The sequence below is a fragment of the Phaseolus vulgaris genome, chromosome 11, assembly GCF_000499845.2.
Source record: "Phaseolus vulgaris cultivar G19833 chromosome 11, P. vulgaris v2.0, whole genome shotgun sequence".
NCBI classification, from domain to species: Eukaryota; Viridiplantae; Streptophyta; class Magnoliopsida; order Fabales; family Fabaceae; genus Phaseolus; species Phaseolus vulgaris.
This window is the reverse complement of record NC_023749.2, coordinates 50,145,768-50,157,981: the sequence shown is the minus strand read 5'-3', so window position 1 is coordinate 50,157,981 and position 12,214 is coordinate 50,145,768. Positions and strand designations below refer to the sequence as shown.

Below are 12,214 nucleotides of genomic sequence, written 5' to 3'. Positions count from 1 at the left end.
GTGGATTCAAACCCAATGTGCAACACTTGAAAGTATTTGGGTCAATTACTTATGCTCATGTCTCCAAGCAACAAGATCGAAGTTGGATGAAAAGGCAATGAGGACCATTTTCATTGGATATAAGCATGGGGGATACAAATTGTACAATCCAATGACAAAGAAGATGATTGTCAGTCGTGATGTTACATTTGCCAAAGATAAGGAATGACAATGGAATGCAACAACTAAAATGGATTTGAAAAAATGATATATTTACATTTTGAATGATGATGTGGAAGATGGAGTCACTCTTGAAGCACCTGTAATTCAACCTGAAATTGCAGCTCCAATTGCAACTATGATGGAGCGACCAAGAAGGCAATAACGACAACTTGTACATCTTCGAGATTACGAAGTAAATCTTGATGATGAAGTTGATGACAATGGAGATTTGGTTCACTTTGCTTTTCTTGCAGATTCAGAACCCGTGAGACTTGCAGATGCCATTCAACACCCTAAATGGCAAGAGGCTATGAATGAATAATTGATGGCGATTGAGAAAAACAATACATGGCAACTCATTGATCTTCCAAAAGGACACAAATCAATTGATGTGATGTGGGTGTACAAGATTAAAATGAAAGCAAATGGTGAGACTGATAGATACAAGGCAAGGTTGGTGGCAAAGGGATTCAAGCAAAGAGAAGGCTATGATTACGAAGAAATATTTTCTACTGTAGCTCGAATGGAAACAGTGAGATTAATCATTGCTTTAGCTGCACAAAGGCAATGGAAAATTCACCAAATGGACGTCAAGTCTGCATTTCTAAACGACCCACTTGATGAAGATGTTTATGTAAAGCAGTCGTCGGGTTTCATACAATCTGTAAAAGAGGAGAAGGTGTACAAACTAACTAAGGCTTTGGGATTGGTTAGTCGATACATGGAGTCACTTTGACAAATTCATTTACAAGTTGTAAAGAGAATTATGTGCTACATCAAAGGTACTACAACTTTTGGTCTATTTTGCTCTTCATCTAAGAAGATTGAGATCGTCGGATACTCAAACAGTGATTGGGGTGGAGATTCAGATGAGAGGAAGAGCATTAGTGGGAATTGTTTTATGATCGGAAAGACAGTTTGCTTGTGGTCAACAAAGAAATAGTCAATTGTTGCATTATCTACTTGTGAAGCTGAGTATGTAGCAGCAACAAGTGCTTGTCAATCAGTTTGGCTTAGCAATATCATGACTCAATCTGGTTTTAATTTAGATGTTTCAGTCAAGATTTATGTTGACAATGTCTCTACAATTAATCTTGCAAAGAATTCGGTTTTTCATCAAAGAAGAAAACACATTGATATTCGATATCACTTCCTGCGAGACCAAGTTGGGAAGAATATGATCAAATTGGAATAATGTAGATTCGAAGATCAAATTGCAGATATTCTCACTAAGGCATTGAAAATCGATGCTTTCATCAAGTTAAGAGATTTGTTGGGCATGAAGGTTGCTCCAAATCAGAATTAAGGGACTGTTTTTCAATTGTGTCTGTAGAAATATTTTTTAATTGTGTTCGTTTCAATAAAATTATGCTCATTATTAGTCAAATCATGCAAACTTTTTGTATTGTTTATTGAAATGTTGTTATTTTATTTTATGATTTATTGAAAAGACTTAGTAATAAGGTTTATTATATGAAGATAATTGTGATACCCAAAAATTTGGGTATTGTAATGTTTATTGGATAGGATTTCCTATTGACAAAGATTTTATTACAATATAATATGTTTTTATTCGAGGAGATACTATTTTTAAAAAATGAGAAAATAAGATATAGTGTTTGAAGAGTGTTTTTTTATAGATATTGTCACTTAATCAAATTGATTATGACTTTATCAACATAACACCTTCAGATACACTCATATGTCTGAGAGAGTCGAGATCAACCTATCAAGAAAAATTGAGAGGTCGTGAAGGCATATGAAGTATAAAAAAAACAAAGAAAGGATGACGAGAAATATTGAAATTGTAGTTATTATTAACTTTAAGAACACTTTGAAATAGTATCCTGAAGTCAAGAATTCTTTAGAAACCGGATTTAAGTAATAGATTTTTGTTTCATAGTAATGTGTTTGAATTATTAAATATTATCTAATGTTAAAATAAATATATATAATAGATAGTAATGGATATATTTAAAAAAATATCAAAGTTAATAAATTTAAATTATCTTACTCAAATAAAATAAACTCAAATTAAACATATTAAAATTTTATAAAACTTGTGAAATTCCGTATCTAACCCTCACTCATTATCAGTCTATGCAGTATATTTCTTCATTTGTTTGAACTTTAACATCCATCTCAGTTTCTGTATTGGGTGAGATGCTAGTATTTGAACCTTGGCAAGTTTCTTGCTCCGCCAAATTACTTCTATCATCTCTCGTTATCAATCCCACATCCAACAGTTAAAGGAAGATTTTAGTGTTTATAAACCGCTGACAAAATACATATATTGCCGAGCTAGCCAGCGCTAGCTTGTAACCCTAGCGGGGCATTAAGGTGATGGAACATGTATACTAAGGATATTTGTTAGTGGTGTGCTTGGTTTGGCTTGTTTCCACTTATGTGTAACAAATAGAAGTGGTGCTCCTTCCTAACAGAAATGTTAGACAGGTTGGAGACGTAAAAGTCACTTGTAAACCCTCACCACGACCAAGTTCCTAAAAGTTATAGTGCTTGAACCATCATTTTTTAAATCTAAAATTACGTGAACAGGTTAAGTTTTTTATTCAGTAACAAACAGGTTTTTTTTTTAAAACAATGGATTGATATTTTTGTGATGTAAATTAAAAAAATCTAAATTCTATTACTTAAACTAGTTTCTAAAGAATTCTTGAGTAATATAAGAGAACAATATTTCAAAAACAACGAACATCTTCTCAGTTAGCTTATTTGTACATATGTTTCCTTCTCTTATGTGAAAACATTAAAATTTAAAATATTCCAAATTTACAATTTATTAAGTTTGAAACCATACAGAATAATCGTTTTGTGGTTTATTTACGAAGATTCAAGAATATAATTAAGATGACAAAACAATGGAGGATGCGTCCTACAAAATGCAGCTGTGTGATGAGGAGACTTGTTTGATATAGATATCATCACTCTTATACAAGAGGACATGCACTTTTATATTATTGATTTCTAAATAATAATGTATATTGGTATTAATGTCGATATTTTGAACATCGTTACAATAGGTTGAATTGAAAAGATTACTTATTTCTTAATTGATTTCCATCAAATTTCTTTTTACTAAGTCTAAAAAAAATAGAAAACAAAGGATTTTTAGTCTCAATTATAGATTAAATTTGGAAGAGAAAGTTAAGTGAGAAATGAAAAAGGAGAAAGAGAAAACTAAGTAGGAAGAGATCTCCTTTTTTAAGAGAGTTATCACCTATTTACAGGTCTTGTTGGACATTGAATGATTATCATGAGGTATAAAAGAATTAATTAACAGTAAACTATAACCGCTAATAAATTATAACCAATTTATGTGTCTTAAATATAATATATAATATAATATTAGACGAACAATTATTATCTGATTTTTATGTATATTAAATGAGAGGTTATTAATTTGAATGTACCTTATCGTAATTGGAATATGTATTTCATTTTCATGATTTTTAATTTTTTTGGATTAAATTATGTAGTAGGAATTATTTTCTGTTTTTTTTTTAATTTTTGAAATTCCGTTAATAAAAGAAAACCGCCAATAAAATATGTAGAAAAAAGTTGGTAACAATCACATTTATTAAATATTAAATGTATCTTAATTATCCAGACAGAGAAAAAGATAATTGCAAAGAAGTAACAGTCACATTTATGAAACATTAATTGTATTTTAATAATCTTTATTATGACAACAAACGACAACGCTAACAATAACAAGAATATCAAAACTTAAGTCACCATTTTTCATGCATAAGAGAACTTAATTATAAAATTAAATAATCAAATTATGAAGGAAGATACACCTTATTTAATTTTAATAATTAACTAAATATAAATTTAAATACAATTTATTAATAATAAAAATTATTCTATATATTAATAATTTTTTAAGTTTTAAAATAGTATTTAATTTACAAAATATATGACTAATTATTAATATTTTTAAATAATTTTTATTTAATAGTTTTTTAATAATGTTTTTGTGCTCTTGTTTATTTTTTATATTACTTTGTTCATGTACATTGTTAATGAATTATACCGTGACAGTATATAGTATATTAGTAATATTAGTATGTATAAGTATATTAGTATTAGTATATATATTAGTATTAGTATTTTTTACGTTTTTTTTTCAGTGAGTTTTTATGATTTGTATTAATGAATAATAAGAAAAAATAATAATTAATAATTAAGATTAATAGAGTGCGCTGGTTATTTTTAAAAAATCAACTAAATTGATTGCTTTTATGAAAATGTGTGATAATGTTAGTATATATATCCCAATAAAATTTCACTCCAACCCATCAAAAAGATACTTTGGAGTATTGAATAGAGTCACCAACTTAACATTACTCAAAGATCATTTAACATGAAGCTCATCACTTCAGTTTTGATCATACTACTTGTTCTTGCCATTGATATTGGTATGTTTTGTTTTCCTCGTTCAATCTACTCTTTAATTTGTGCTTATTAATCCTTTAAATTCACTTTTGTTATGAGTAAATTGATGAAGTTGAGATTGGTGGTTTAGTATTGAATATTGTGTTTGTGATGTAGAAAATGAAGGAGCAATGAAAGTAGTAGAAGCAGGAAGATGTGATGAGAAGTTGAATGAGGATTGTCAAGAAAGCAAGTGTGACAGTGATTGTGTGAGAAAGCATGGAAACTTAGCCAGTGGAAGGTGTAATGCCATAGAAGATTGCATTTGTCGTTTTCCTTGTTAAGTTTTTCATCATCAAACATTTTCTTTTATAAATATGACTTTATGTAATCGACAGTGATAGATTCAAAGAAAATAAAATTACTCTTTTAATGTTTCATTTTGATTTCCTTTACAAGTTGTTTTATAATTACAATTTAGCATCTTGAAACAACTAAGGTAAAATACCAAATGAAGGTTTTATCAATTAAAATATTATGAACATGAGACAAACATGTAGGATTCATTATGATTATTTTAAGTTAAGTTACAATAAAATAATTAACAGGAAAGAAAAATGAACCATGTATGGTGGTTGTATTTTGTGTAGCAAGAGAATTGATACAAGCCACTTTCTAAGAAAAATATAAGCCACTTAATAATAAAAATACAAGGGCATAAGCAAATTACAATGTGAAATTATAAAACAAAATATATGATTCATGACAACATACTTTAACATGAAATTCATAATGGTTTTGAGAATTCTTAGCAATTTGTATTTAAAGTATTAGTTTTGTTAAATAATAAATTAATAAAGCTAACTAGAGAATAAGAATAGTTTATGACTTGTTTGGTAGGTGCACACACCTTTCCAAACAATATGGAATATAAAGAGTTTATGACTTGTTTAGTTGTTTCACATAATTTTTCAACCAATTTTTTTGAAAGCTATTCTCTATCCATACTAAATGTCTTATATTTTTAATTGAAAGAAAGAAAACATATTTTCTATAATTTATTTAAAATAGGGTTAAATATGTTTTCATCCCTATACATTCATGCAAAATTGATTTTCATCCCTAGTCCAAACTTTAAACCTCTGAGTACTTAATTATAGTAAATAAACTAAGTGGTCATTGTCGGTATTTTTACATGAGAAATAGATTTCAAGTCTGGACTAGATTATTAACATATCGTTGACGTGGATCTTATAATATTACGATACAAGGACAAAAACTGTCTTTTTACCTACATCACTATAGAAAAAAGAAATTTTAATATTTATTATTTCTTTTATATTCTAATATAGATAAGTATGATATATCCATAGCAGTTCGAAAACATACAAATATTAAGGATGTTAGGAATCTTAACCAAAACAAATATAGAAGATAATAATATAACTTATTATGTTGGTTATTGTGAAAAATTGATGTAACATGTCCATTGATGCAAAAAAGTAAAAACAAAATGCCATAACAGATGCAAATGAAACACATCTTAAATTTCTATCACGAAAGCTTTTATAAAAAAAAACAGATATTAAATTGGTTGTCACATAAACTATGTAATATATTCATTTTTAAATTAGTTTTTATCTTGCCTAGTTTAAAAGTCCTTCTCTTACATCTATTATTACCCAATCATTGTAATATTTTGTGTTTTGATAATTGCAACATGTTTTGTGTCTTTCCCAATGTGTTACTACAAATAATTATATATATTTCTAACAAGAAAAATTTAATTATTAATCTAGAAAGATGAAGACTCAAATTTGTTAAGTACATCAAATCACAAAACTTTAAATTATAATCTAAATAATGATAATCACTAATTGAAACTAAACCAACTACATCAAATCATATATAATGTCTAAATACCACATATAATTCTAACTATAACAAATAATAATTTATAATACATAAAAATATCACAGTCATTTATGATAATATTCTTCAACTATGTGTAGAAATATTTTGTAATTGTGTTCGTTTAAATAAAATTATGCTCATCATTAGTCAAATCATGCAAACTTTTTGTATTGGTCATTGAAATATTGTTATTTTATTTTATGATTTATCAAAAAGATTTAGTAATAAGGTCTATTACATGAAGATAAATGTGATACCCAAAAATCTGGGTATTATAATTTCATTGGGTAGGATTTTCTATCGACAAACGTTTTATTACAATATAATGTGTTTTTATTCTAGGGGATATTATTTTCTAAAAATGAGAAAACAAAAATATAGTCCGTGAATGTATCTTAGTGTATTAGAAACACATTTTTTTAAAAGGGTTCTTCAATCCAAAAGTCCTCGTGCCTGGATGGCTAGTGTAGTGTTTAGATAAAAATCATTATGTTATATAACCGGGAGGTCGAGAGACCGTAACTACAAGAAACTCTCGATCTACCAAACACAATGTGATTAATAAGGATCAAAACACTTTAATTATAAATATAGGAAAATCTAAAATAATGACCAGCCTTAATATTGCACCAAAGTTCAAAGGTTAAGCCTAAAATATTAAGAATAAACTCAATAAATATAAAGTACAAAAAGTAAAAGCCCAATAAAAAAAACAGTATAAATAGCTTACCTGAATAACAGATAGATAAGTTGAGTGATTTTTAGAGAGATTATCTCTTAATCAAATCGATTATGACTTTACCATCAGAGTACCATGCAGGTGTTGGGTCTATTAGTGTCTAAGTTCAAGAGGGGAGGGGTGAATTAAAGTTATAAAATTTTCACAAACACAAACTGGTTTACAGTATACCAGAGGAAAAAGAACAAATTGATTTTCAAAGAAACAGATTGATTCTTCAAAACACTTTAACACAATCAGAACTTATTCAAATTAGAATTGAGATCAAACACTGAAAGATAAAAAAATCAGATTGGTTAACCTTTACCAGCTTGAAGAACACAAATTATACCAAAAGATCAATCAAGTTCATTTAACACAAAGCTTCAAAGAGAATGAATCTTTATCAAAGATTTAATGGAGAAAATTGTTCGTCCTTAAGCCAATTTAAAAACACATCCTCAAAATACTTTGTTTATGTTTAAAGAATTTTTCCAGATCAAGAAGAACAGTTTTTATTAAGCCCAAAAATAACAGGTTTAGTTTCAAATGAACAGATTTCGTTCTTGACAGATTAAACAGAAATCAGAAACGAGTGCAGGGATGAGAAAAGCAATGCAATCACACTTTATACTAGTTCACTCATAATGAGCTACATCCAGTTTCACCTTACTCCAAGGTGGAATTCACTAAAACCAGTTGCAATTGATTACAACACACATCAGTTCTTGAACCCTACAAGAACCATACAACCAAAGCTGAAAAACTCTATTTCAGCACACCTTGCACTCCAAGAAACCCTATCAAGAGTGACTAACACTTACACCTTTTACAATAAAGAATAAAGGAAAGATAACACTTGAAAGAAGATGCAAGAACAAAAACCAGTTGTCCCAATTGCAGCAAAAACAATATCAACACCTTCACCAAGATCATAGTTTTCCTAAAACAAGCACACTTGAATATCTCGTTTGAAAAACCTTTCAAAAACGCATTCCAATCCTTCTTCTCACACAGAAAATGTTTAATCTCTGTTAAAAATGTGATTGCTCAACAACCTTTCATGTGAGAAAATATTTTCATTATATAGAAATCAGTTTCTAACTACTTTTCAAAAAATAGTTAAAAAACTGTTATAAAAACATCAGATTGAATTTTAAGAAAACTGTCAGCTCGGCATAATTGAAATAACTGACAGAGCTTTACCTTTGGTGCCCTAATAGAATTTCGAAAAACTTTTCAGCGAAACAAAAATAAACTTATTGTTTTTCAAGCAAACAGATTTATTTTTGTGCAGTATCCTGATTTTTTAGAAAACCCTAAAAAGCTCTTTGAAAAAAAAAATATTTAACCACTTCATGTGCTTGATCTTACCACCTTGATTAGGCATATAGGATAGGTCATGTAATAAAATGCAACCTTAAACTCACACTAGCCTAAAAACAAGTTTATTTAAGACACATTACAATCTTCAAAGCAAACTAACCATTTTCTACATCAAACACACACTAAGACTAGGTAGGAAGAAGCTTCATCCATCTTCATCGGCAAATGAAGAAGGGATGACGAGAAGTATTAAAGTTGTAGTTGTTATTATCTTGTTGAAAGTCCTCTAAGAGCAGTTTCAAGTATTACTCTCTTGTATTAATTAGTCAATAATTATGTAAAGATCAGATTGAAGTAATAAACTTTAGATTTTCTTAATTTACCATAATTTATTTTTCATTTTGTCTATCGTGAATGCTTTTGTATTTTGTTTTTTTATTTTATTTTGTTAATAATAAAACTTTGGTTGAAATATAACTAAATGAAGACATATGATACTAATGAGTTTGATTTATTAACTATTATTTAATAATAAAATAAATTTATATAATAGATGGTAATTGATATATTTTAAAAAATAAAATTTAATAAATTTAAATTATCTTATTCAAATAAAATATTTTTAAAATAAAATAAAAACAATTCAAATTTAACATATTAAAATTTTATAAAACTTGTGAAATTTTGTATCTAACCCTCTTAATTATTGAAATTTTAGAAAATCCACCAATTTGTTGAATAAGCAATAACAAGTAGGGGTGACAATACATGTAAGTTTGTCTCGTGTGTAGTCTGCAAAATGTGGGTCGGTTGATTCATCCGGTGCATGGAGTGCGGACTCATTTCACTAACTTGTCCCACATAAGAGGTAGGGTCAACCTGCATAAGAAAAATATTTTTTTCATACATTAAAATTTCATTAATTATAAAAAAACTTATTTCTACTTATAATTTTATTACTGTTTCAACTCATTCAATTAAGATAAAAATTCAGTTGCAACTCAGTGAGGACTGCAGGTTCCTCAAGGAACAAGCTTTTAGTTGGTCTCCGATGAGAAGGGGAGGTCCACCTACAAATGACTCTCCGATACTTAAGTCGTAGGAGCACAAAGATAATGATAAATTCTTTACAAATAGCTAAGAGTAATAAGAGTATACAATAAAGTTTGGTGTGTGTCTCCTTACTGAGAGAGACATCACCTATTTATAGGTGTTTTTGGACTCAGTCTAGTAAGAAAAATATTGAGTGGTTATCATGAGATATAAATGAATTTTATAACAGTAACCTATAACTGCTAGTAACTTAGAATCGATTTATAGTCTGATTTATGTGTCTTGAATATAATATAATATTAAATCGAAAGTTATTGTCTGATTTTTTATTTACCTTTAAATATTATATTAAATGAGGGGTTATTGGTTTGAATTTATATAGTCGTAATTGAGATATGTATAACTTTCTATTTTCACAATTTTTAATTTTTTTGATTAAAATATGTAGTGGAATTATTTTCTGATTTTTTATTTTATTTTTGAAATTCTATTAATAAAAGGAAACTATCAATAAAATACGTAGAAAATGATAGTAACAGTCATATTTAATAAATATTAATTGTATCTTAATTATCTTTATTAAAATGTGCAGCCAAAGATAGTAACAGTCACATCTTAAGCCACCCTTTTCCATGCATAACAAAACTTAATTATAAAATTAAATAATAAAATAATTATATTGTGAAAGAAGATAAACTCTTTTTAATTTTAGTAATTAACTAAATATAAATTTAAATACTATTTATTGTTAATGAAAACTATTTTATATATTAATATTTTTTTATTATTATTTAATGATTTCTAAATTAGTATCTAATTAGCAACTAAGATTTTTATTACTAAATTTAGAATCTAAATAATTGGTAGTTAAAACCGTGGTAGCTAATTAGATACCAATTTAGAAACTATTTCACAATAATATAAACTAATTTAGAAACCAATTTTTTTTTAGTTTCTAAAATGGTATGTAATTTAGTTATTATTACAACTAACTATTTTGGTCTCTAAAAATTGGTTTATATTTGATGATTTTCTTGTAGTGAGTGTTTAATTTAGTTAATATATGACTAATTATTATTTTTTTAAAATTAATTTTTATTTAAGAATTTTTTAGTAATGTTTTTGTGGTGTATTTTTTTTATATTAGTTTGTTCATGAGATAGTACATTATTAATGAATTATACCGTGTTAACAAGTCTCAATATTTACAATTATGTTTAATATGTATTACTATTTTCTCAATGAGTATTAATGATTTGTATTAATGAATTTGTATTAATGAATAATAAGAAAAGATAATAATTAATAATTAAGATTAATAGAGTGCACTGGTTATTTTTAAAATATCAACTAAATTGATTGTTTTTATGAATATGTGTAAAAATGTTAGTATATATATCCCAATAAAACATCACTCCAACCCATCAAAAAGATACTTTGGAGTATTGAACAGAGTCACCAACTTAACATTACTCAAAGATCATTTAACATGAAGCTCATCACTTCAGTTTTGATCCTACTACTTGTTCTTGCCATTGATATTGGTATGTTTTGTTTTGCTCATTTGATCTACTCATTAATTTGTGCTTATTAATACTTTAAATTCACTTTTGTTATGAATAAATTTATGAAGCTGAGATTAGTGGTTTAGTATTGAATATTGTGTTTGTGATGTAGAAAATGAAGGAGCAATGAAAGTAGTAGAAGCTGGAAGGTGTGAAGAGAAGTTGAATGAGGATTGTCAAGAAAGCAAGTGTAACAGTGATTGTGTCAGAAAGCATGGAAACTTAGCTAGTGGAAGGTGTAATGCCATAGAAGATTGCATTTGTCGTTTTCCTTGTTAAACTTTTCATCTTCAGAGATTTTTTTATATAAATAAGACTTTATGTAATCTACATTGATAGATTCAAAGAAAATAAAATTACTCTTTTAATGTTTCTTTTTGGTTTCCTTTACAAGTTGCTTTATGATTACAATTTTGCATTTTGAAACAACTAAGGTAAAATACCGAATGAAGATTTTATTAATTAAAATATTATGAACATGAGACAAACATGTAGGATTCATTATGCCTATTTCAAGTTAGGTTACAATATAAGACAAATTAACTTGAAAAAAAAAGTCTTTAAACACAAATACTTTATAAAACATAAGTGAGTAAACTAGTTATAAATAATAATTCTCTTCACATCACCGAAATGTGTGTCATAAACTTCATCAACAATCAAAGGATTTTTTCGAGAATGACATAGCTCTGAAATTGTGCTTATGTTACTCCAATGACCATGATAAGTAGGTGAAGTGATGAACAAATAAAATAACTCTAAAATAAAATAATAAATTAACTCTTCTCTACAATTGTTTTGAAAACCGTTTTTCCATTTTTGCTTTCTTCCTACCAAACATAGATTGGGGGAGTGCAACTCAGTGAGGACTGCGTGTTCCTCAATGAACAAGCTTTTAGTTGGTCTCTGATGAGAAGGACATGTCCACCTCCAAAAGACTCTCTGATGCTTAAGTCAGTAGAAGAACAAAAATAATGATAAATTATTTACAAATAGTTAAAATAAGAGTATATAGCAGAGTTTAGTGTGTGTCTCCTTA

At 27.5% G+C, this 12,214-nt stretch overlaps 1 long non-coding RNA gene across 1 annotated transcript; it reads left to right on the top strand.

Annotated features, from left to right (window-relative positions):
• The first annotated feature begins 11,037 nt into the window (after positions 1-11,037).
• On the top strand, positions 11,038-11,548 carry LOC137811396 (uncharacterized). Its single transcript, XR_011081078.1, has 2 exons — positions 11,038-11,154; positions 11,288-11,548. It is a non-coding gene; the product is annotated as an uncharacterized lncRNA (long non-coding RNA).
• Positions 11,549-12,214: the final 666 nt, after the last annotated feature.